General features: G+C 36.0%; 2 long non-coding RNA genes across 2 annotated transcripts in view; both read left to right on the top strand.

Moving 5' to 3' along the window:
- The window catches only part of LOC118766980, a 165187-nt gene that overhangs the window by 19209 nt on the left and 119051 nt on the right, over nt 1-26927 (top strand). The gene's annotated exons all lie outside the window — the stretch shown is intronic.
- On the top strand, nt 23779-26668 carry LOC118766987. The gene is made up of 3 exons (XR_005002907.1): nt 23779-23789; nt 25184-25301; nt 26609-26668. It is a non-coding gene; the product is annotated as an uncharacterized LOC118766987 (long non-coding RNA).

The raw sequence follows: 26927 nt of genomic DNA, 5'->3' as shown, positions 1-26927 counted from the left end.
AGTGTATTTATTGGGTATTGCATTTAGTTTTGCAAGCTGATAGCATAAAGCTTGAAACTTTTCAGCATTGAACTGCATGCTATTCTTTTCAGCCCACTTGTATATTTTGTCCAGCCCCCATTGCATGTGCTTAGTGTCTTCATGGTTCTGTACTGCCTGTGAAACTTTTGTATCATCTGCATAACTTGTGATCGTGGCTCTCTGCGTGGCTGAGGGCATGTCTGAGAGGGCCATTATGAACAGTAGTGGTCCCAAAACTGCCTTGCGGAACACTGCTCACTGTTTGCGTGTTAATAGAAGTGGCCCCATTGGCTACTACCACCTGATTCCCAATTTTCCAACTATGCCAAGAACACGCAGTTTGTGACATATCATTCCATGGTCGACTTTATCAAAGACCTTGGCAAAGTCGAGATATATGACTTCCACATTTGAGTGGTTGAGCAGTCGTTTCAGTACCCAGTCATAGTGTTGTAGGAGCTGAGTTAAGCAGCTTCTTCCTGGTCGGAAACCATGTTGGGCGTCAAGCAGCAAGTCATTTTCTTCAAGGAAGGTGATTGGTTTCCTTCTGACTATTCGTTCCATGATCTTGCTGATGTGTGAGGTCAGAGAGATAGGTCTGTAGTTCTTGGCCTCCGCTCTGCTACCTCCTTTATGAATAGGGCATATTTTACCTTCCTTCAGTTTTCTTTGAAGTTTGCCAGTGCAAGGAAGCTCTGAAAGAGGAACTGCAGTGGTCTTGCTAGGACTCTCTTACATACTTTTAGAAGGATTGCTGGGAATCCATCGGGGCCAGTTGCTGAGTTTGCTTTCATTTCATCTATAGCCTTTATTACATCGTCTTCCTTTATATTGATGTATTCAATCATCGCTGCCTCTGATTTTATATCTGCAGTGGTGAAGAAGTCAGTTGGATTGCTGACTTGAAAATGCCCTAGGGGTGGAGTGAAAATACACTTGAATTGCTCATTTAGTATTTCACTTATCCTCAATGGATTTCCTGTGAGTGTGCCATCCTTTTCAAGGAATTGCCCTATCGTACAGTGCACCGTAGCTGTTTCTTTGGCATACCTGTGGAAAGCTCTGGGGTTAGATATAATGTTGTCTATAGCCCAGGCTTCTTTGTCTGCTCTTTCTTTTTCATGGGAGAGTTGCAGACATTTTTCAATTTCCAACAGTTTTATTTTCAGGCGGGACTTTTCACTGCTTTCAATTAGTTTGTTTAGGCGACTTGAAACTTTTGTACGCCGTCTCATTAGAATTTTCCTCTCTCTGGGGATTTTGTTCTTGTGTACAGTGGCCTTTCTCTCTGGGACACATTTGTAGTATATGGCTTGCATTACATACATGAATTGTTGGAGTTTCATGTCGATGTCTGGCGAGGAGAGACATTCAGGCCAGTTTTGGTTGAGGATCGCTTTCTCAATTTGTTTCCAGTTTGCATATAGAAGTTCAAGCTGGAAAGATTCTGAGAGTTTCTTGTAGACTGCATGTCCATGCTTTCCTTTGGCCCGTACATGGTCTGCTCTACAATATATATATATATATATATATATATATATATATATATGTAGCCCACGGTGCCGACTCCTTTAATATGCTTGTATATCCAACCAAATACAGTATAGATCAGCAGATAAATGACCTCCACGAAGCAACAAGAGTGAGTGGCAGAAATTTCAACGTTATGTCTGCAAACCCGAAGGGTCAGTGGGTAAGGTGATGCTGGTTGACGGCTGAGGCTGGAGATAACTCAGTTGCCAGATTCAGCATCATTGACGTATGTTCGCTTACCGAATATATTTATGGTAGGAGGAATTGGGAACTTTCAAAGGATCCAGTGGAGGGGAACGCCAATCAACTAAGCAGAGTTATGAGATATTCGGATGAAGAAACAGTGAGCCTGTTGCTAAGCACAATGTCAGAATTCGAAGAGATGAACGTACCGTGGATCTTTGCGATTTGAACGGCAGTTTTTTCTAGCGGTGTCATACGAAATTGTCACCCATAATTATGACCCTAGTATCGATCTATTGCATTTCAATCTGTTTAAGGTTTAGGGTTAGTTAGGGTTAGTTAGGGTTAGGCTTAGGGGTGGGGGGAAGGGTATCTTTTTTATCTTCAGAAATGTAAATAAACCCAATCTGTTTCTTAAACGAGGGACATATTCATACGGCACATAATGTTTTCACCTCAATAGACGTCATTGATTGGTTGAAATTTCAGAAATTGAAGAAAAAAACACAACAAATATCTTACAAACTGTAGAATTTTCTCAATAAAGTCAAGAGAAAAAGATGTTTTATTAACACATTCTACCAGTATACGAAGTTTAAAAGTGTTTAGTTACGTGCAAATTATTTTAAAGAACTGCCGTTCAAACCGAAAAGATCCCATACCGTTTCATTTCCAATCCCTTGTGTAGCAGCAATCCAGACTGTTAGGGGAGTGGAGTAAATCCTTTTTTTCTCAACTGCCAGGATAACCTTACAATGAAGAAGGAGCTTCGATAAGGTAGAAATCCTGATAAGCCTACCACTACCGACGATCCCCTTTGGCATGAATCAACCGAGTCGGAAGAATGCTTAGGAAGCTGTTCAAGCAGCTAGGTCAGCAAGGTCAGCTAGGTCATCCAGTGTCCAGTGTAGCGTCATATTGAAAAATCTATTAGAAAAATACCAAACAAATGTAGTAAAAAAAAGAAAATGTCTTGACTGTTCTTCTCGTTTTGTTCTCTCTCTCTCACCTTCTCTACTCTTACGCTCATTCTCTCTATATTTGTCCCTTTCACTCCCTCCCTCTCACTTTTCCATGACGTTCTTCTTAATCTTTTACTGTAACTCCTTCTTGCCAATCTTCCTTCTTCTCTCCCTTTCTTACTTTCATATCCTTATAACTTTCCCTCACTTTCCTCTCCCGCGTCCTAAGTCGGCGTCTTTTTCTTAATCACAATACTTCTTTCACCCAATCTCTCAGTACTTCGAAATTCTCTATCTTTCTTTTCATCCTTGTATGTGTATATGCAGAAAAGAGAAAGGGAGAGAAACAGACAGACAGAGAGAGGGAGAAAGAGAAAGATAGGGAGAGAAAAAGAATGAAACAGGAAGACGGGACTTTCAGTTCACTCACACTTCAAGTTGGAGTTGCGTTTTTCTCTCTAAGTCTGTTATGTTTGCCTTTCGATTACGCTATTTGTAAGAGATATCTTTTCGTAAAATTTCTGCTTTCTGGAAGCCGACAATCATTTCTCCTCCTGCCTTATACCTGTCGCACAAGATCAATAATGTTGTTAGTTATGATGTTACTGATGTCTTCTTACACCTCGGCTTGTAAGTTAATATTAAGAAACATAATATTTTTTTCTGTTACAACACTGAATATTCTTCTCTTAGATAACATGCTTTCATCTTCGAAAGACACAGTATACACACACGCACGCACGCACACACACACACACACACACACACACACATATTAACTACACACCGACATACACTTTTCAACAGCGTCACCACAAATACCTATTTCTTTACTGCCCTCAAGGGGCTACACACAGAGAGAGGACAAACAAGCAGAGACATAGGTATTAAGTCGATTACAACGACCGCAGTGCGAAACTGGTACTTTATTTATCGACCCTGAAAAGATGAAAGGCAAAGTCGACCTCGGCGGAATTTGAACTCAGAACGTAACGGCAGATGAAATACGGCTACGCATTTCGCCCGGCGTGTTAACGTTTCTGCCAGCTCGCCACAAATACCATAATACGAACAACACAACACACTGTTTAATTCAGTACACACACCACACACCATCATGCACACTCTCACACCCACACAAACACATAATATCCGAACACAGAGAATATATAGATACACACGCAACACACATAAACACGCATAACACGCATTGACACGGATAACATTCGCTACAAAAATACACTATAGATGTGCACACTATTTGATTACAGATAAACACACACACACACACACACACACACACACATACACACGTGCACACACTACCTGAATAAGCTCACATGAACGGCTACACGTGCAACACAACAGACACACGCGCACACAGAGACGTTAGCTTCACACATATACACACATCCATATGCACACACACACACGTCCATATGCACACACACACACGTCCATATGCACGCACACACACATACAGAGGGATACACAAAACGCACATTTCTCCACACAACACATACACTAGGTTAATTTTACACAAACACACACACACACACACATACATATATACATACATATATGCATACATACATACATACATACATACATACATACGTACATACGCACGTACATACATACATACATACATACATACGTACATACATACATACATACATACATACATACATACATACATACATACATACATACATACGTACATATCCCGTTCTGTCTGTGTTTGTAAAAGTGTATAAAGACAGTATTTTTCAACTGATTTCCTCCAAACTGCGAACGTACATTACTTATGTTCCAGGGATGGCTTTAGACCAATAGTTTTCAACCAGGGTTCCGCGGAACCTTACGGTTCCACCAGCACACTCCAGGGGTTCCACAAAATGTTACAAAACTGCTAAAATCGGCAGTAATTTTTTATTCTCCTGTGCAGATATGTGTGCATCAGACTATTAAATTATTGCACAGGGGTTCCTCGAGCCAGTGGAATGTTTCCTTGGGGTTCCGCTCCAGCAAAAAGTTTGAAAAGCACTGCTTTAGACTCTTAAAATTTCTCACATAGTCAGTAGCGTACCCCTTGGGAGCACAAAAATTAGATACAACCGTACGCACACACTCACACCAACCAGTACGTGGAATGCATGTCACTTCACATAATGTACACACTGACACACAGAAGTCAACATAATTTTCAGCTAACCCACTCACACACTAGCATCCATTCTCATAAACACATTCACAGACACCGTCCTCCCAAACACACATGCGCTTGTGCACCTAAGATCCTTGGATATTACCGTTATCGTTATGATTATTATCTCGCTTTCATTCAACCTCTATTTTCCGGTCATCTCGCCATGTTGGACAATTTTTCTGTGCACTTCCGTTTCTTTCCCAATTTTCTTTATTCTTTCACAGTTGTCATCATTCTCTCTCCATTTTTTTTCCTCTTAATCCTTTCTGTCGAAAAGCATAGGCTCGAGACTTAAAAGACTTTTGCTTTCATCCCGAGCGTTAAAATAATACACCTGCTGTCTTCGTCTTCTGTTATATATATATATATATATATATATATATATATATATATATATATATATATATATTAAGGTATGTAGAAAAATACAACATGGACAAGAACGTATAACTCTTAGAAGACGATACAATAAACATGGACAGGACATTCGAACCCCTCAGTCTTCAGTCAAGAACCGGATCATCGTAGTAATTTCGGCTGATTAATATATATATATATATATATATATATATATATATATGATATATATATATGATATTAGCCGGTGTTTTTCAAACGATGAGTAGCTTTGCTTAAAGCATGGATCGTTTTGTTCTCTTACTTTGTTATCATCTTATAATCACCTCATAATAATGACTTTTATGACTCGTATTACTACCTCAGTCAATCTAAGTGTATATATTTGTCGTTACCTGTCAGAAATAGCCTTTTTCTATTTGCAATGTGCATTTTCGTAGATTTTTCATATTTTACTCTTACATTTCAACGTGTATTTTATATTTTCTTTTTATAACATATTTCTACTATATATATATATATATATGTGTGTGTGTGTGTGTGTGTGTGTGTGTGTGTGTGTGTGTGTGTGTGTATAAAGTTCAGCAAAATTTAGATCCAGATGAATATGGTACTTAAGTTAAAGGCACCAGAATTTGGTATGGTATTATCCATATAAATCAAATGGGGTGATTATAATCAAAATAAGCAACAAGGATATCCAAGGTAGTGTAGTACAATCGTTTCATGCTACTTCATTTTATTAAACACTGTAAGTATTACGTCAGTTGTTAAATGTCGAGCAATCTTCAGCCACATATAGAAGTTTTTTTTTTAATTAAATGGACAATGTACATATTTATACTTATTTCATTTGCCAACATTACAAAGAGGGTAGATATATAGACAGAGAGGTTAATTTCATCATTAAGAACGTGGTGGTAGTATGTCCTTCTCCATTGGTAGATTTCTTATCACTGAGTTCACTTTGCTACTTAGATCTATCAGTGGGGAGGGGGTTTCTTATCTTGGTTCAATGAAGACAAACAAGAATTTTCTATTTATTGATAGGGGAAGGGGTAGTACAAATTTCAAAACCATAAATCCATCCTTATTATGAAGAATTTAACTTAAGCATATTTGAATGTATTTTAGCAAAAGTTTGTAGGCTGAAGTGTATGGTTTTGACATTTGTACTACCCTTTCCTCTATCTATAAATGTTAACATTTAACATTATTGACCGAGGTTACCGGGGTATTTTCCGAAAGCTTTTCTCTCCACGGATAAACCCTATTTACTTTCCCCCTTACACTTTACATCATGACATTACTGGGATACACGATCCCTATTGATCGTTATTTTTCTTTCTTTCCCTTTTACGATCCCTTTTGATCGAAAACCTACCCCACTTTTTTGTTTTCCCCCCATAAAGAACAGCTCTACTTTGTAATCTGTCCCGTCTGTGTGCAGCCCTGTGTAGCTAATAAAGAAACATATCTATATATCTATTCACCTCTCCCTCTCTCTCTCTCTCTCTCTCTCTCTCTATATATATATATATATATATATATATATATATATATATATATATATATATATATATGTATATATATATATACAAAAAGAGAAAATGGAGAAACATACCTAAATCAATCATCAACCATCAGATAATATCCAATCAATACTTTATTAAACCATTACACAACAGCAATGATATTATACATTAATATAGTACAAATATAACTAGACATTGAAATAGAAATAGAAAATACATTTACATTGTAGCTGACAGCTGTTTCGGCCGTGAAGACAGGTGTGTCCCATTTAACCTATTAGCCATATAAAGCAGGTAAAAATGAGACAATGACAAGAATGTCTCTCGGCCTCTTCAGAGAATTTAATGCAAGTATGAAAAAAATTTACATATAAATACAAATATGTGTGCATACACACTCATATTCCTACATATATATATATATATACACAATAATACAATATAAACAATATAAATCAATATACATTTACAAACACAACAATGTTCCATATTGAACTCCACAGTTCTATAACCAACATCAAGGAAATACAACACGTACACTCACATTTAAAGCAGGCATATATATTGAACAGTCCAATCTATTAAAATGTGTCACCCCACAAAAGTCAATAAAATTAATATTAATAATAATAATAATAATAATAATAATAATAATAACCACGATTGTACCATCCAAAGCAAGTGGACATCCACATATATACTCTATCAGTTGAATTCCTCTGCCCGCATGGTATTGATTTTCATAGATAGATTCGATTGGCTTATAGTTTTAAATTTGAATCACAATGGAAATTTTACGGTTAGTTAGCCAGGAAACATACACACGCGCACGCACATCCACAAATCGTGCGCACATACATACATAGTTATATGTATATACACACACACCCACACACATACACACAGACATACCCACATACACAACCAAATCATAAATAAATAAATAATATAATAGGTTGTATCGCAACTATACACATGCAAAACAGAGGAACTCAACCGATTGCACATACATGCATGCAGACATCCAGCCACCCCGGACGACACCATGGCCGTGGTATTAACTAAGTATTTACAAATAGATCCACTCACATATTTCCATAAAACAGTAAATGCAATCATACATATAATTATATCCAGATAGAGAGTGTAATTTGTCATAAGGTACTTAATTCATATGACACCGTATTTTCCGTAAACATAATATTTTATAACTAAAAATGACCGCAAACTTTACCGCTATGTTTTATTCAAACATTCGCTAAATTATAAAGTATAGAATACCCGTTTCTGTTTGTCTATCCAAAGACATAAAAATATATATATACTAAGTTAACATCGGTTTATAATAATTAAATTATAAGAAATTAATTGTAAAAAGTCAAAATACGCTAATATTCTAAGATATATAATCAAAATAACTCCTTATAGCTTATACAGATAGCATCCCTACGTAAGAAATCCAGTATTATTACAATACTAATATTTTCCTATTTAAACCCTCACCAACGAACTAATAGAATTACACTAACATCTACATGTCCATATGTATACTCATGTGTAACAACAGACATATACATACACACCATATATTTTCACATATGATGTGCGTGTAAACATTCGTAGTACTTATATATATATATTTGTAAGTATCAGTGGACACATAAATACATATATAATAATTAACAGGATTTAGCATTAAATAATATCAGTGGACATATAAATACCTATAAAGCAATTAACAGGACTTACCAATAAATAGTATATAAGTAAATAACAATAAATTAAATTAATTATAAGTTAATAATTGTAATTACTTAAAATTAAAATGTAATAAAATAAAATAAGATGAAATAATTAAAATTAAAATTAAGATATAAGTAAAAGCTTGTATATATATATATATATATATATATATATATATATATATATATATATATATATATATTATAATAAATAATGGATATGTATGTATATATCTACATATAAATAAATAAATGAATAAATAAATAGATAAATACCATAGAATACAAATTAAGATAAATACAAAGGTAAACCTAATATATAGTACTGCTAATATGTATATATCCACATATACATAAATGAATAGATAGATAGATAAATAACATAAAATAAAATGAAAAATATACATTGAAATGAGTACATATATAAACTTAGTATACAGGCTACTATTATGTAAATATTTACCTATAGATAAATGAATAAATAAATAGATAAATAACATAAAGTACAAATCAAGATGAGTACAAATATAGACTAAATATATAAGACTGCTAATATGTATAAAGCCAAATGTAAGTAAATGAATAGATTTATTAATAAATAACATTAGATACAAATTAAGATAAGTACAAAGATACACTAAATATACAATATATAAGGCTGCCAAATAAATACCTGCAAAAACCCATATACTCATCCAAAACACACAATGTACATTCAATATAGACTCTCATTTATTACATATTAGTATTACAGTATCTAAAACCAGGTTCCCGAACTATGATACTCATACACACTCAACAATTTTGGAAATCCCCATGAATATCATATTTCTGTGTATATACCAAAATATATATATTCATGCCACAGTGTATTTCCCTTATAAACCAGGACAAAAAAAAACAAGAAACAAAAAACAATCAATACAACATATATATTTATATATATGTGTAGCTACAAAATTATAAATTTATAAGTTGCATGTTTCAAATTGTAAAGACTACTAGTATAATCAGATATAGAGGAAAGTTAAAATATTACTAGTAGAAAAGCTAAGTTCTATTTAAATCTAGAGAAAGTGTACGGTAGTTTATGAATGCAAAAAAAATTTTGCTCATTAATATTATTAATAATAAGCCTACCAGCTTTGATAATGAAAAAAATTTCATTAATACATAGAGAGCATTTTTTATTTTTACTATTATATACAGGTGCAGAAGTTAGTATTTTCCAATTTAATTTAAAATCTAAGTTCTTACTTTTGAGTTCCCAAATATACGCACTTAACCCCGTAGAGTACATCCTATTTTTATTTCTAAAAGTATATCTATGATAATTAAGTCTCTGTTTCATGCTATTCATAGTTGCTCCGATGTATACCCTACTGCTAAATTGTGTATCCACAGTGCATTGATAAACTACCTCTTTCTTGAGGCATTGATTACCAAACACACATTGATTTCTGTTTCTGAAATTACAGTTATCAACAGGTTGGGGTAATCTAACATTGGCCAAAATTTCTGTAACACTATTCCCATTAATAGTGTTACAATTATTTTTACTATCCAATCCCAAATTCAACGAATGATGGGATTTATCATTATTGGCGATATTCCTATCAATAGTAATAGTATTATTGTTAGTGTTATCATCTAATACATTAATATTTTTCCTTACAGGTACGGTACCATCATAATTTGCAAGAGGGTTGTTCGCGTTAGCTCCAAAAGATATATTGTTCCTACGATTATAGAGAGGCAAATTACTATTATCTAAATTCAACTTTCTATCATTATAGAAGTAATCCAGCTTCCTGTTATTAAATGAGATGATGGTGGCTAAATTATGTGTAATGCTATATCTTATTCTAACAGTTCCATTGTTAATTAATTGACCAAATTCATTCCTACCCTTAACAAAGTGCCTAAATATTACATTGTGCAAAGCTCTAACTATGTCTGTTTTTATCTGCAATGCATATGGGATTATCAGCCATAGTGTATCCTTATCAGTATTAGGGTTGCCTATCAAATTGTTATTTTTAGTAAAAACCTTGTTCCTCCTCCATCCCATATGTTTACTATCCTTAACATTATCATTGTTATACCTATCATTATCAATATTACCATAATTATTGCGTAAATAAACTTTATTATTATCATACCTACCATTAGTTTTAATATGCATATTATTAATATTACTACCATCACTTATGTGCGCTAATTTATTTAAACTAACGTCAACAGCTCCAAGATTACCAACACCTCTATAATTATCATAATCGTTTTTATATATCCTATTTTTCCTTGTCTTACAGTTATTATTGTTTGTCCTAAATCTATTGGCGTTGTTCTTAATGGTTCCACCTATATTTGAAGGATTATCCTTGGGTATATACCATATTTTACTTTTGTAGCCTGCTTTCAGCAAGGCTGTATTATATCTATCACAATGCTTATTAAAAATGTCCCCGTTTGAGGATAGATAAGAGATTCTCTGATTAATGCTACGCACTAGTGATCTTTTAATTTGAGGGGGGTGATTGCTAGAACGGTTTATATATACTAAGTTAGAATTGGGTTTAATATAAGGTTCATGTATCCCATTAGTAAGGTTCCAATTGACATCCAAATAATTGGCAGAATAGTTTTCATTTTCAATAATTGTGGATAGGCCAAAACTTTTAAAATTTTATGTAGTCTTTTTTTCAGTATATCCAGTCTCGATGGTTGATGATTGATTTAGGTATGTTTCTCCATTTTCTCATTTTGTATTATTAATTTACGGTAATAATTTTACCTTTGCCCACATAATACAGTTGATTTAGGTATGTTTCTCCATCTTCTCATTTTGTATTATTAATTTACGGTAATAATTTTACCTTTACCCACATAATACAGTAGATGAATTAATTGCATCGCAATTTTTAACATTTATGTATTAGCTTTATTGGGTACTTCTCTAGCAGTATATTGGATATATGTTATCCCATGCAGGGTTGAATTTACAAACCCTATCTCATTTTATATATATATATATATATATATATATATATCTTTCATCTTTTGTCTTTTACTTACTTCAGTCATTAGACTGCAGTCATGCTGGGGCACCGTCATGAGATTTTAATCGATTGAATATACCCCACTAATTATAATTTAAGCCTGGTACATATTGTATCGGTCTCTTTTGTCACCTCCATCCTAAGTTACGGAGACGTAAACACACCAACACCAGTTGTCAAGTGGCGATGGGGAGAAATACACCGACATACACACACAGATATATATATACATATATACATAGATACACATATATATACATATATATGCGACAGGCTTCTTTCAGTTTCCGTCTACCAAATCCACTCACAAGGCTTTGCTCGACCTGAGGCTATAGTAGAAGACACTTGCTGAAGGTGTCACTATTAATCAAAAACAGCACATCATCTCTATACAGTCCACCTTTAATATCTGGAAATTTATTATTAAATAAAATAGAATGTATAGATCAGAATCAGCAGATCCCATGGTAATGTCAAAAACTCATTGCTACTTTTTCTTGCCAAGGACTTATTATCAAATAAAATAAGAGATTTTTGAACTCCCAAACTTACTTTAATTTCTTTAAAATAAAGTTAGAGTTTTTTTCTCTAGCAGATAAAAAGCATTATTAAGCTCAACAGGATTAATAGAAGAATAATAGTTATTAATATATATCTGTATAAATTTACTTCTATTTTTATTATCCAGTCTAGCAAACCAATAAATAGTTTCCTGTGTATTAGACAAAAGTTCAAGTTTTATGTTTTTCTTGACTATATGTTTTTCTTAAGTATACACATATCAAGAAAATCTTTACTTAATGTACTCAGGTCAGATAAGCCTGGGAAAATTATTCTCACTTCAGAATAGAAAAAATTGTTTTCCTTGTGATTTTTTAAAGTTATCCTAGGCCTCATAGACACAAAAGTCTCTGTTCTATCACCAAGGTCCTTGTCATTCATAATTTTCTTAGCATCTAAGTTAATGAACCTTAAAACTTTTTACTTACTACATTATAATTACTAGTAATCTCTTTCTTCATTCATTCATGATATTTTAATAGATCCTAATCATATAAGTTTCATTGCTCCATAATTCTATTTTTTTCTTTTAAGATCACATAGTAAAGAATTTAGTTTCTTTAAATGTTCAATTTCCCGGAGGGAATATACAACAAATTTAATATTCTTGACAATATTCCATAAATCGTCTTCAAAAGCCTCCAAATGGCGGTATGGTGGTGGAAATTTCTTTGTCTCAAAGATCTTTTTAAAAAGTTCAGTATCTTCTTTATGAGGGTTATTTTCTTTTATAAAATCCTTTTCATGGTAAAAAGCCGCCCAACGGATTCTATGAATCAATTCAAAAGTCTTATTAATCAGATCCTTCATGAAATCCTTTCTAGGTGGAATAGGAAAGTCTTGTAAAGATAAGTGAATCGGTAATTTCTCCATTGAGACCAGCGAAAATATGTATTAATATTGCTTAAATAATATACAAATATATTATTATAAATCAAACTAAGAAAAAGAACCATTTCAATCAATATATAATAAACATTGATTTATGATGCTATTCTCCTCTAATAAACCAAGTAAATTTGTGTTACTTTCTTATTTACTAAAACTAAAGTTTATATTAATACGAATAAATAAATTAGAACAATTATTATATATAATTATATAAAATTTTGAACAATTTTGCATATATGAATGTTTCTTGTAGACCCTATAAAATGTAGCATATATCATCATATGTTCTTTCGAACTTGTATATACACATAAAAACTTATGTGTACACTACGGTAGTAGTTGAATAATATTCTTAACGTAGCTTTTTGTTGCAGTTGGCGTCTTCCAAGTAGTCTCACTAATTCACTTTTAATCCAAATCAAATTTAGTTTTTAAAAATTATGTTTGACTAGTGATAAGCTACATTTAGACATAAAATACTTAAAGTCTGGTGCAGTAGAACAAAAGAGAAAAAGCGTATAGACCAAACTGGTTGACTGACGGGTAATAAAGCCCGACATCGACATTTTGAATCCACACCATTCTTTTAATTTTGAACAAGAATTATTATATTGATATTAATATGAAAGGAATTGTTAAAGGAATATATTGGTAAAGGTTTCGTAAAATGTTATCCATTAGAAAAAAGTTATTAATTTTAATTCTCAAATTTGTATCAAATTTTGCGTGATATTAAAGGGACTAGACATGTATGAACTAAACTATTTCTTAGTTGCACACACAACCAAAGATAAACGACAGCACAAATCAATACAAAGTGTTCTATTTATTTTCTTTAGTATAAATTACTTTTTATAAAAAATGAATTTTTTTGCTTAACTTTATGTAGTGTGGCTTTTTAACGTCCATTTTGAATAAATTATTTTAACAACAAGATTATTTGATAAAAATATAAAAATATTTTTATATTTTGTCTCTATGATCAGTATTCTATCATGTTGTAGGGCTGTTCAGAAAAGGCAAATGACAAAAATTCTAATATTTTAAGACACTTGCTTCACAGCTATACGGCTGGGAATTAAGCGTCCTACAGTGACTCCTAGAGAGAGAGCAAGAGAGAGAGAGAGAGAGAGAGAGAGAGAGAGAGAGAGAGAGAGAGAGAAAGAGAGAGAGAGAGAGAGAGAGAATGAGGCAGAATGATGTCGATAAATAAATGCATAGATATGCATGCATATATACTAATGTATAGATGTATCAACCTATATATCTATATATATAAATCTGTCTCTCTCTTTCTATGTATGATATACATGTATGTATGTAGAATGTATGCATATATATATATATATATATATATATATATATATATATATATATATACATATATATATATATGTACATATATTTATATGTATATATGTGTGTATGTGAGTGTGTGTGTATGTGTAAGTCCGTGTGTGTGTCCGTAAATACATACTTATGTATCAAGTTATTTTCAATTGAGACGTTAGAACCGTATTTAATACTTAAAGAGCCTAACTTGAGTGCATGTGCATATATTTACCACATTGATGACATCTATCACAGGTTTTTCCCATTGTGTTGATGAACTATTTTCTATGATTAATAAAACTGTCAGCATTTTGACGACACAGGTATGTTAGTATAATAATAAATATCAAAAACTAACTGCAAAGTTTTATTTGTGGATAGATGTAATCCGTATTCACAACAACCGTTATTTTAATTGGTTCTCTTTTTCCTACTTCTGTCATTCTTCTTCTTCTTCTTCTTCTTCTTCTTCTTCTTCTTCTATAGTTACATTTATATATTTTTTATAACATCTATCTCTGATTTATGTTTTTTTTTTCTATACAGTTATTGAGATTGCAGATGTGTTACCTTCAAGCAATATTGATTTTGCAAACAGAACATTCTTAACTATAAAATGTCGGTATGATGTAAAAAATTTTATTCAGTTTTTTCTCGTGCGAAATCACAGTGAAGTTATTGTTCAAATCGATTATCAAAAAAAGACAGGAATTTTTGAGGTAGTAACCAGGAAAAAGGGTTTTGACTGTACTCCACCTACATCCTCTCTAAGTAAGATAGGTGTGATTACCTGCACGAAACGTTATCCCTCTTGTGAGGATGCGACATACTACACATGTTCAACAAATGAAGAATCTTCAAAATCTAGACTTGTAAGAGGTAAGTTTACTCGTTCTATTTTTACTTCCGTTTCTTTTTTTGCACGTATTCAACTCCATTGTCTTTATTTTTATTTCTATTGCGTGTTTCTATTGCACTATCGAACACAAGTTTCATCCAATCAGGTCAATTGCCCAGGCCAGCCTGACTACCTCTCTCCATCGCTCCCGATCTTCCATTAGTGTTTTTAGGCCTTCAACTTGGCATCCAACATCTTCTGCAAGCTGTTGTATATATGTCTTCCGTGGTCTTCCAGTCGCTGTGGTACCGTGATTTGGTGCCCACAACAACTCGTTACTCACAAGTTCTTCTTTACTTCTCCAGCAATGGTCAGCAAAACCCAACGTACGCTCTTAGATGATTGATGAGAAAGTTGATACATTCCCATATAACCTTTGTTTTGTTGGGTGCTCCCTCCATTAAATGTAGGGCACTGCACGTAACATTCTGGTGTAGGTACCGTCCAGCATGCACTTAAGTCCCTCTCTTTCTTTTCTCTCTTTTACTTATTTCAGTCATTTGACAGCGGCCATGCTGGAGCACCGCCTTTAGTCGAGCAAATCGACCCCGGAACGTATTCTTTGTAAGCCCAGTACTTATTCTATCGGTCACTTTTGCCGAACCGCTAAGTGCATGTCTGTATATGCATGCATGAATGTATGTAAATATGTTTGCGTATGTGAATATATATGTATCTATATATGTGTCCACATATTCATACATGCGCACGCACACACATACATACACGCACACAGACAAATATATATAATTGCACACAAATACATGCTTATGTGTAAGTAAATATACACGTGTATGAATGTGTCATTCATCTGTTGTGGAGTTATTGCTAGTGACTTGGCCCCACACAGCCTTAGCACTGCTTACACAGTTAACCACTTCTAAGCAACAGTTCCCAAAGTCCAGGATTAACAATAATTGGAGTGTTGTCAAATGTTTTAGTTTTGTATGAAGATTGTAGTTTACATTAGTGAAACTACTCTTTTATTGTGAGGCCCTTTGTTCGAAGATAAGCATATTTCGATTCACTTAACTCTTTTTACTCTTTTACTTGTTTCAGTCATTTGACTGCGGCCATGCTGGAGCACCGCATTTCGTCGAGCAAATCGACCCCGGGACTTATTCTTTTTAAGCCAAGTACATATTCTATCGGTATCTTTTGCAAGACCGCTAAGTGACGGGGACGTAAATAAAACAGCATCGGTTGTCAAGCAATGCTAGGGGGACAAATACACACACACACACACACACACACTCACACACACACACACACACACATATATATATATATATATATATATATATATATATATATATATATATATATATATATATATACAGATATACGACAGGCATCTTTAAGTTTCCGTCTACCAAATCCACTCACAAGGCATTGGTCGGCCCTTGGATAGAGCAGAAGACACTTGCCCAAGATGCCACGCAGTGGGACCGAACCCGGAACCATGTGGTTGGTTAGCAAGCTACTTACTACACAGCCACTCCTTCACCTATTCGTTTTTTTTTGTTTTTTTTCTTTTCTTTTCAGTGAAATCTTACATGAAGAAACTTGAATTTCTTAACCCGCCCGCTGAAGTAAACATGTTAGCGATCTTCAGATGTTCAGCATACATCGGTGCACCTTTTGGCGCTACTGACTTTTTATGGATTCATGAGACAAAACACCACAAATTGATAAATGTGAATAAAGTGCATGTTCGACCTTATGGAAAGTGTTTATCTCCAGCAGTGTCACTTAATAAAATCGTTATAAGAGAGGGGGAAATTGGTAACTCAAGCATCTCATGTTCTGTATACAATGTATCACGCACTCTACAGCTCACCAAAATAACAGGTAAACAAATTTTCTTTGTGTTATCTTCCTTAACGCCTTTATATATTCTTGTTCATTAATATCTCCTGAAACAATATTTCTGGTTAAGTTACACCTTCCAGTAAATTTGTACATCCACTCACGGTTATATTGACAATTATGTTTATCCTTGACAGGTATATCATTACGATTAACCAAATTTATATATTTGCTTTTTTAAGATTCTGGAGACATTTAGTTGATATAAGAAGCTGCATCCTTTAAATGCACTCTATATGACATGGTTTGCATAAAGTCCTCCTTATGGCGGAAATTGTAGTGAAAAGGTCCGTACAGTATGGAAAAAGCGGACTTTCTCTTTATATATACATACACATGCACGAACGCACGTACACACGTACCCACGCAGGGACGCACGCACACGCACACACACATGTATACACACATGCACACACTATACACACAATAGTAGAGAAATGGTGCACCCCGTCCCACGTGGCAAAGTGGTATGACTCAGCCACTATAAAGTCAGCAATCATTTGTTGTTTGGTCAGTCAGTAGTAGCAGAGTTGTTATTTCATTTGCAGGCTAGTTAACATCTTGAATTTTTCTGTGATTTGAATTGTTTTTCACTGTGTTTGACTGTTTTGTGTCCGACAGCACTTCGTTTTGCTGCCTCAGGCGGCTTTGTTGACGCTTTCCTCCTTGTTTGAAAGGGGAGGCACGGTAATGGAGCGAGAACTGAAAAGGTTAGCTCTTCAGACTTGTCGTCCGAGGGGGAACTTGTTAAAAGTTTGAAAAGTTTGACGAGGCAATGGAGGCCAAGAACTCCAGGCGGTGAAAGATAAAAGTGAGGACGTATGCTTAGAAGAATTGAATCAATTCAAGGAAATCTTTGAAATTGAGGGGAACGATGTAAAGGTGTCCCTTTCCAGTGAGACAACGGAACGAGTTAAAAGAAGAACCGTACTGTGCAGAACTTACAGTTTGTAATTGCAGCGAACAGAGGTCGCAACCACAACACAGGTTGAAAAGGCATAGAGGAATTGAAGGAAGTGAATATGGAAGGAAGTGAATATGGAAGGAAGTGAATATGGAAGGAAGTGAATTACCTTGCCAAAAGCAGAAGATAGACAACGGGAGAGGTGCTTTTTGCGTCGAAGTCTTGGGCCAGGTAGCATTGCGTGACTCCCTTCAAAACGGGTGAAGTGGTCTTTCTAACCATTTACCTGGGAAGGCGTGCTTCTGGGGTAAGGGTAGAAGAGATATCTCCTTAGGTGGGTGTAGCCTGGCTGGTGGCCGCCATCCCGTTGGAAATGGCAGATAAGGTTGTGAGCTTCCAGGCCAAAAGTATACCACAAAGAAATTGGCACTAGAAATGATAATCCAGGCCGCCGTGGGAGATTCAGAGAAGATGGTAGAAACCATCACATTTGGAGAGGATATAAAGCTGAGAGTCTTAGTGGAGAGCAGGACTCACTGTTGCTTTAAATGCGGTCAAAAGGGCACATAAAACAGGATACACTCTACCTGCCGCAAAGGACCAACGAAAGAAAGCGCACCTCCACCGCTTGCGATGTCATGTGTGAGCAAAAAAGAACCGAAGAAGGAGGAAGATAATCAGGTGGCAGAGGAGAAACATGGATGGAATACGGCACCAAAGAAACGGAAGAGAGGGAAAAGAAGAAATCAAGGTGAAAATGTGAATTCCTACCCTACTCCCACCCTGCCCAACGCTGTCCCACCATTCCCCTGCAGTCACCAACAGCAAGTCAAAGAACAAGAACGACTATTTCTTTATTGCCCACAGGGGTTAAACATACAGGGGACGATATAAATGAGGGAGGAGTGGATAAAACGAATGATTTTACAAAAGATGAATAGTTAAAAATTTACGTTAAGAATTTTTATAAATAGGATGATACCAAACAATAACCATACAATGAAGTGGAGGACGAGTTTCGCTTCGACCCCGCAAACCCCGTGCCACCATTGTAACCCTTTTGTATAACCTTATTGATATACTATGCGGATTCTTCATTCTCAACAAAGTCGCTACAGCTTTCCATCGTTTTCCGTATAAATCAGGTGACAGGCATTTTATCTCCACCCTTATTTTTCCCTTAAGATGGTAGATGAGGAAATTAACCAGTCCAAGGCTGGAGATGAAGTTGCCTCTCACGATTCTTTTCACGTGGGTCTTCCATACTACTTCTTTCGGTATAGCGACCACAATGAGAAAACGAGCCATGCCTTCTTTGTTAAAAGAGGAAGCAGGAACAATCTATACAATCGACGCGAAAGACAGCTGTACTCCTCCCAGCCGCGTCAGCGGGTGTTCAAGGTAAACCCACATTTCGGAAATTTTGGGTCATTGTACAATCGCGTGCAGAACAGTTTCCCTGTCCTGCTCGCATCTTGGGCGCGCGAATTGGTAAGGCTCCTCAGTAACACTGCCAGGCGGAGAATCTTTGGAAGTTATCCAAGGGTCCTGGCCCAAATGTCCTTCGGAACAGACAGGCTAGTTGACCATCATCGAAGCCTAGAATCTTCCCCCACATCGTCGTCACACTGAACCTCAACCAACCCTCTATAAAAATACGAGGTGGAACCCCCTCCGCTGGCGTTGTCCATGTGACAGAGAAGCTTGAGTGCCTCACAACACTTCGCTTGCCAAGCACTCAACTATCGTCTACACTTGACCCAAGGTCCTAGTTCACCCAAACTAGTAAGCTTAGTAAATAACAACCGACCGAACGGAGACCACACCTGTTCACTATCCAGGTAGAGACACAGATAACTCAGCATCAGCGCACGTCTGCGAATCAACAGCCAAGACATCCCTTGCGCACCATTTAGCGGGTGCTGGCAGCAGACAGAGCGCTTTACAAGAGGACTTCTACTCCACAAAAAACGGAAGAGCAGCCCCTCTAAATTGATCAGCCACGAACGGGGGCAAGGCACGACGGTTAGGCGGTAGGTAATCACAGAAGCGATAAACACAACTGAGACCTCTGCCCTTCCTTTCAGGGAGAGCCGCTACTCAGACCTCGCTCCAATACTTTATCTGGAGATCTGGACAAAACTAAACCCCTAACATTTTAACCAGCCCCTCCTTCCAACGCCCTACAATGTTGTTGGGAGGTATCGTCTTGCCTTGCCAGGTGCCGAGTTGCAAGCCGATTGACTTATTCCAGTTAACTTTTGCTCCTGCCTCATAGCCTTTAATAGCGTTGCCTACCCTCTGTAGGTGTACCATTTCGGACACTATGGTGGTGATGTCATTCGCATACGAAACATTCCCACTGCAACCTAGATCTCGTGGGACGCACTTTAATCTCTCCAACTTCCGCAGCAAGAACTCTAGAGCCCATACATACAGAAGTGGGTAGAGAGGACACCTTTGTTGAACAGAGTCAATGTTACTGTATAAAGCGATGATCCACCCTCTAAAGACGGGGCCGACCCCGAATGCTGTGAGGACCAACACCGGATACTGATGTTCAACCTTGTCGAAAGCTTTGGACTGGTAGAAATGGACCAGCACCCCACCCTTGCCAGGAAACTCATTAACACCTGTTTTTAGGCCAAACAGAACGTGCCATTTATGGCGTTAGACCACGCGAATAAAGAGCTGGAAAGATTACGTCTTGATAAAAGTTATAGAAGAAGAAAACATGAGAGACCCAGGTATGGGATGAATTTTAATTAACAGGAAAAACTATTAAAAATTAAAAGCAAACTTTTAATGGTACACCTGGGGACGAAGTAAACCCATTAGGGGTAGAAATAAGACACGATCCTCTGCCTCCTGTGTTGGATTTCGAAAAACTGAAACCGCTTTCAATTTGCTAAGATAATTATTCGGATAAACGTTGGATTAAAAATAGTGTAAATATAGTTAAAATGGTACTACACGGAAGTGAGGTCGATTAGTAGCCATTACACCATTTTTATATAATTTCATTTCATTCATCCGTTTATGTTGTTTGTCCCACTTGTGCATTGTAGTCTGTCCTTGTTCGTCCCCTCTCTGTATGCCCTTGTAGGCAATAGAGAAACAAGGTCAGTCAGTAGTAGAGAAAAATTTGGTGAGTTAAAGTTGTATCATTTGCTGGCGTTATATTGTTGTTTAATTGTTGTAGTGTTCCTTGAACACTTAAGTTTGTGCTGTCTTGCGGCAGTTTATTTGTGCTTTCCTTCCTCATAGAAGAAGGTAGACTGAATAAAAAGAAAAGATGTCAGAAGAGGAAGATATCAGCTACTCAGAGCTGTCCTCGTCGGAACCGTCGGAGCAATCGTCGTCGTCAGAGATTTCGTGGAGTACAATAGAGAAACTGAACGGGGAACGGATAAGAGAGAACAAAAACTTCGCAGAAATCGCAAAGTGTAAGGAATATCAAATCGAATGGGAAAAATGGAGAAATTACATGACAATGATGAGTCACGAAGGATTAAATGTGGAATTGAACCGCCTCAGAAGGAATGGTTAAAAATAGGAAAGAATGTACAATTATATACAAGACGCATTCCGTAGCTGCTGGGAAGATATACATAATGACTACTTACAAAATAGAGAAGGCACTAAGGCCAATCTGACAAGAGATAACGTATCTTACCTGGGGCAAGTATGGAAATGTAGAGGTGAGATTTAAAGAGGCAGAAAAGACAAAGGAGAACGCGGCAACCATTATAAAGAGTGATGAAGTGATACTATTATATATGTACCATAGAAGGCGTGCTTTAAAAGTTAGCGTAGAGGGAATCCCACCAGAAGTTGACGTGGTCCGGATAGCAGCCACTGTCCTACATGGAAATGAGAAAGAGATAGCGGTTCTCCAGGCCACAACGACGGAAAGTAGGCATTGCGAAGGCCAAACCTGAAACACGGTCATTCAAGGGCCAAAGAAAACTATTGAGAAAATGCCAGAAACGATAACGATAGATGATGTAATAATGGCCCGATTTCAATCAAATTTTCAACATAGTAATGTGGAAGCGGATTTGTAATTTAAGCGTGGAAATGGGTTCAAAGTTTGAAAATTAAGGTAATATTTCTGAAGCTGAAAAAAAATTTCTCATTTTTACGTATTTTTGCTTTTTACTTTTTATTGTTTACAGTTTAGAGCTTTCATTTGCATGGTCAATCGTCGAAAACTTCCCAAAATAAGTACTAAATTTAACAAAGAAATCCCTTTTTTCCTTATTTTTAATCGCTCAAATAGTGACACGTACAAAACGCAAGTGTGCTTTCCGTTTTCACTGCCTGATATTTATGATTGATCTTTCAAAATATTTCCTTTCTCAACTTACTCAAGATCTTTTGTTTTTTATAAATGGGAGAGAGATAGATAAAGAAAGATAGAGAGTGAGAGAAAGCGAGGGAGAGTCCGAGAAAAAGGAAGAGTAAGAGAGTGGGAAAGTGAGAGAGAAAAGAGAGAGAAACAAAGAGGGATAATGTGGTGAAAAGAAACAGAAGGGAAGCAACAGAAAGTAACAACCACACCCTCACCCACGCATAGAGCGGGTCACCCTAAGTTAGTAACATATTTTTGCGATTTTTTTTACTTTGTTTCGTTTGTTCTATGTCCCCACAAGGAGACATAGAACAAACGAAAAAAATTAAACACATCTTCCTTGGAACAGAATACAGCTGAGTTTAGACAGCAAGAGAAAAGAGAACTACATGTCTGCATCCTGAAGGAATTTCTATGCGTTAAATAGCAGTTAAATCTCCCTGATGCCTATTCTATCGTCCTAGTAAAAGAAAGTTTCATTCGACTATGAAGACTTAGCTATAAAAGTAAAGAGTCAAAAACACTAACATAATCTCTCTAATTATATCTTTTCGTTTAAAAAGTATGAATAACTCTCGTTAATATAATTCAAACGATGTCTAAAGTAAAAGACAGGGTGGTTACGGAGGGAAAATCTTCGATCATAGGTCAAAGTTATCAGGAATGATCTTAAGATCAGCAACAGATTTCGACTGGTTCCAGCAATTTGTCATAAAGAGAATACTTCACGAGAATGCTTCAGTTTGTCTGACTGACATACGATAGGTACTAGTTCAAATTTCAGAGATGAGGAGCTTGCAGTAGAAAAATATAGAGCGTGGCAAGTCAACATAGAAATAAACAAGAACACATACTATAAAGAAAAAATTTCAATACCGGTATAACAGATTTATATTAAACAAAAGGAGAAAGATTGAATGAATTTCAGTTCAGGATCAAAATTTGATCATACTTTTCGATTGTAGATCTGGTTAAATATATATATATATATATATATATATATATATATATATATATATATATATATATAGTTAATCCAAACATGAAAACACAATGAGAAAACACAACAACGCGAGGACGTGGAACAAATATAGTATTATTGGACGCTCAGGAAGCAAGGGAAGAAGGCGGGTTTAACGATTCGCGCGAAGGAAAGATCCAGAGAAGGGAAGACGGAGGATAAAAATCGCCAACGGTACACACGCGGTCACATTTTGAATGATAAACATTTTGATTTTATTTCCAAGTTGGAAAACAAAACTGCATTAAAAACTAAGATTAAAACTTAAATATTATATTTCTATATATTATTTTGTTTATGTTTTTTTAATTTTTATTTGAAGGTACTGAGCAGCAAGCAATCAGAGACAATGCAGGTATCTTTAATCTTCTAACTTTTGCTTCTTTCAGTTACTGGATGGTGGCCATGCTGGGCCATTTTCTAATAGTCTTTGTCGTATTTATTCCCGAACTGATACGTTGTGGGCACGGAAACAAACCAACACTGGTTTTCCAGTGATGGTGGGGAACAAACACTAATATACACATCTACACATACATACATGCACACGCTACACACACTCACACACACATACATCCCTACACACACACATTCATACACATACACTGACACTGCGCATACTCACATATATACACGACATTCTTGGGTCAAGCATAGACCTATGGAGGGTACCTGACACCTAGGGTGACATCAGGCGTTCACACCTCTGTCAGCAGGGTATTGGTCTTGGCGGACGTTGCACCGAGACCATCTACACACAAGGGGCTAAACACAGAGAGGACAAACAAGGACAGACAAACGGTTTAAGTCGATTATGCTGACCCCAGTGCGTAACAGGTACTTATTTAATCGACCTCCGAAAGGATGAAAGGCAAAGCCGACCTCGGCGGAAAAAATGTACCGGCATGATATTCCCCTCAGCTGCTCTTGCCCTTGATGCACATTGCATGATGAAGATTTTGTACACGTATTAGTATAGTGCTTGAGCATCGTTGATTTCTGGAGTTATGTCTACCAGCTGCAATCACTTCTCGGACGGATCTGGTTGTAGGTCGACTCCAAAGTGAAGATTGCTTCCTTGCTTTCCTTTGATTTTGAAGGGTAGGCTGATTTCCTCTATTAGGTGCTTATGGTGAAAGATGATGCGATTAATGAGAAAGAGACCAAACATTCATTGACTTTTCATGTTTAAAAGGAAAGTGAGCGTGGAGAGCAAGGTCCTTTCTCCCAGTAAAACTGTTACACTGTGGATGAATATAACAAGAATGGCTCGAGTGAATTGTCGTAACCTAAGCATGCCCATGTAGTTACAGCAGTACGGAGGTGAGAGAAACACAACAGTATTCCTGGTAACAGGGTGACTAAGGATTACTTGTTTACTGTGAGGTTACTGGGTTTCCCTTGGGTAGTGTTTCCATTTTAATTGGGAACTTTGTTGTTTTGATTTTCTTCTGATTATTTATTCTTTACATGTGTTTATGTAAATCTTCAATATCCTTGATTACTGTTTCTGAGGCTGCGAGCTGGTAGATTAATGAGCACGCCGTAAAAAATGCTTGGCGGCATTTTGTCCGGCTTTCTGAGTTAAAATGCCACCGAATTTGACTTTACTTTTCATTCTTTCAGAGTCAATGAAATAGGCACCAATTGAATACTGGAGTTGATGTAATCGATGTCCACCTTCAGCAAAGTTTTTGGTCTTGTACCAAAATAAAAATGAAATGTGCTTTTTTTTTCTTTCTATTACAGATAAATTATATGATGCAAATATTATTACTAAGATTTTGAAATTTGCAGCCACACTGCTTGTTATTGGCCATTTTCGTTAAGGATTTCGGAAAACAAGCCCCAGCAGAATCAAAAAGTGGTTAGTATTGTATTTTTCATTTTCGTTCCTTTAATTTTGTTGTTCTTCTATATAATATATTTCTTTACTGCCCATAAGGGGCTAAACACAGAGGGGACAAACAAGGACAGACAAAGGGATTAAGTCGATTACATCGACCCCTATACGTAACTGGTACTTAATTTATCGACCTCGAAAGGATGAAAGGCAAAGTCGACCTCGGCGGAATTTGAACTCAGAACGTAACGGCAGACGAAATACGGCTACGCATTTCGCCTGGCGTGCTAACGTTTCTGCCAGCTCGCCGCCGTTCTTCTATATAATATTATTGATTAAGTTTACGATTATATCGTAGTGGAAATGGTATACCCCTCCCACGGGACAAATGGTATGATTGAGCCACTATAAGGTGCGACGACGTCAACCAGTACGGGTAGTCGTCTATCAGTCGTTGTAGAATCGTTGCACGAGTTCTCTGTTGGAGTTAAGTGTCAGTTAAGGGTTATAGTCGAGTTCGACTCAACAGTGATGGTAGGCGGTTCAAAGTCGCTGTCTTGCAGAGCTATCAGCAATAGCACGATAGACGAAGCGATGTATTACTACTCGGGTATAGAAGAGATAAACTGTATCCGATACCAGACAAATGTCCACTATAGTAGATACAAAAGCTACAGTCACAAGAGGCACCACACATTATAGATATGGAAAACACCACATCATAACAGCTTACTGCATTGGTTTTATTCTAAACTCATCGTTATGGTCATTCTTCTTTAATATTTATATAAACATTCATCGAGCAAAAGCATTCGATTACTGAACATCCCATCTTTTCACGGGCGTAGATAATCTTGTTTACTTGTTTCAGTCATTGGACTGCGACCACGCTTGGCTACCAGCTTAAACTGTCGAACAAAGAGACGTCACTACCTATTTTTAAGTTTGATACTTATTCGATCATCACTTTTACCAAACCTCTAAATTATGGATCCGTATTCAAGCAACACCAGTTGTGAAGCGCTGGCTGAAGTTAAATACATACATACGTACATACATACATACATACATACATACATACATACATACATACATACATACATACATACATACATACATACATACATACATTCTCTCTCACTTTCACTCACACAATTACATACATACATACATACATACATACATACATACATACATACATACATACATACATACATACATACATACAAACATACATACAAACATACATACATACATACATTCATACATACATACATACTTACATACACGTATAATTTCTTTCTAAATTGGCAATGCTTTCTTTTTTACAGGTTATTTCGAAACTTCCAAGCGAAAATTAACTCACATGTTCTCCGGAAATAAATATTTGACTCCATACTATATATTGTGTGCCTTCTGCAGTTAGTGCTTGTTGATTTCTGATATTGAAAACATATCTTAATGTGTGTTTGTGTGTATATGGATACATATTCTCTGATACACATGAATCTAGAAAGATATAATAAAACAATTTTTCGCATATAAGTATACAATCTCTATCGTTTTGCAACTAGCAACTATTTTCCCTAGGTTAGGGGAAGTATAAAGAGAAATGACAATGTTTTACGTTGACAGGTATAGTGTAGCGGA

Source organism: Octopus sinensis, linkage group LG18 (genome assembly GCF_006345805.1).
Source record: "Octopus sinensis linkage group LG18, ASM634580v1, whole genome shotgun sequence".
Taxonomy (NCBI): Eukaryota; Metazoa; Mollusca; class Cephalopoda; order Octopoda; family Octopodidae; genus Octopus; species Octopus sinensis.
This window is presented reverse-complemented; position numbering and strand designations above follow the sequence as displayed.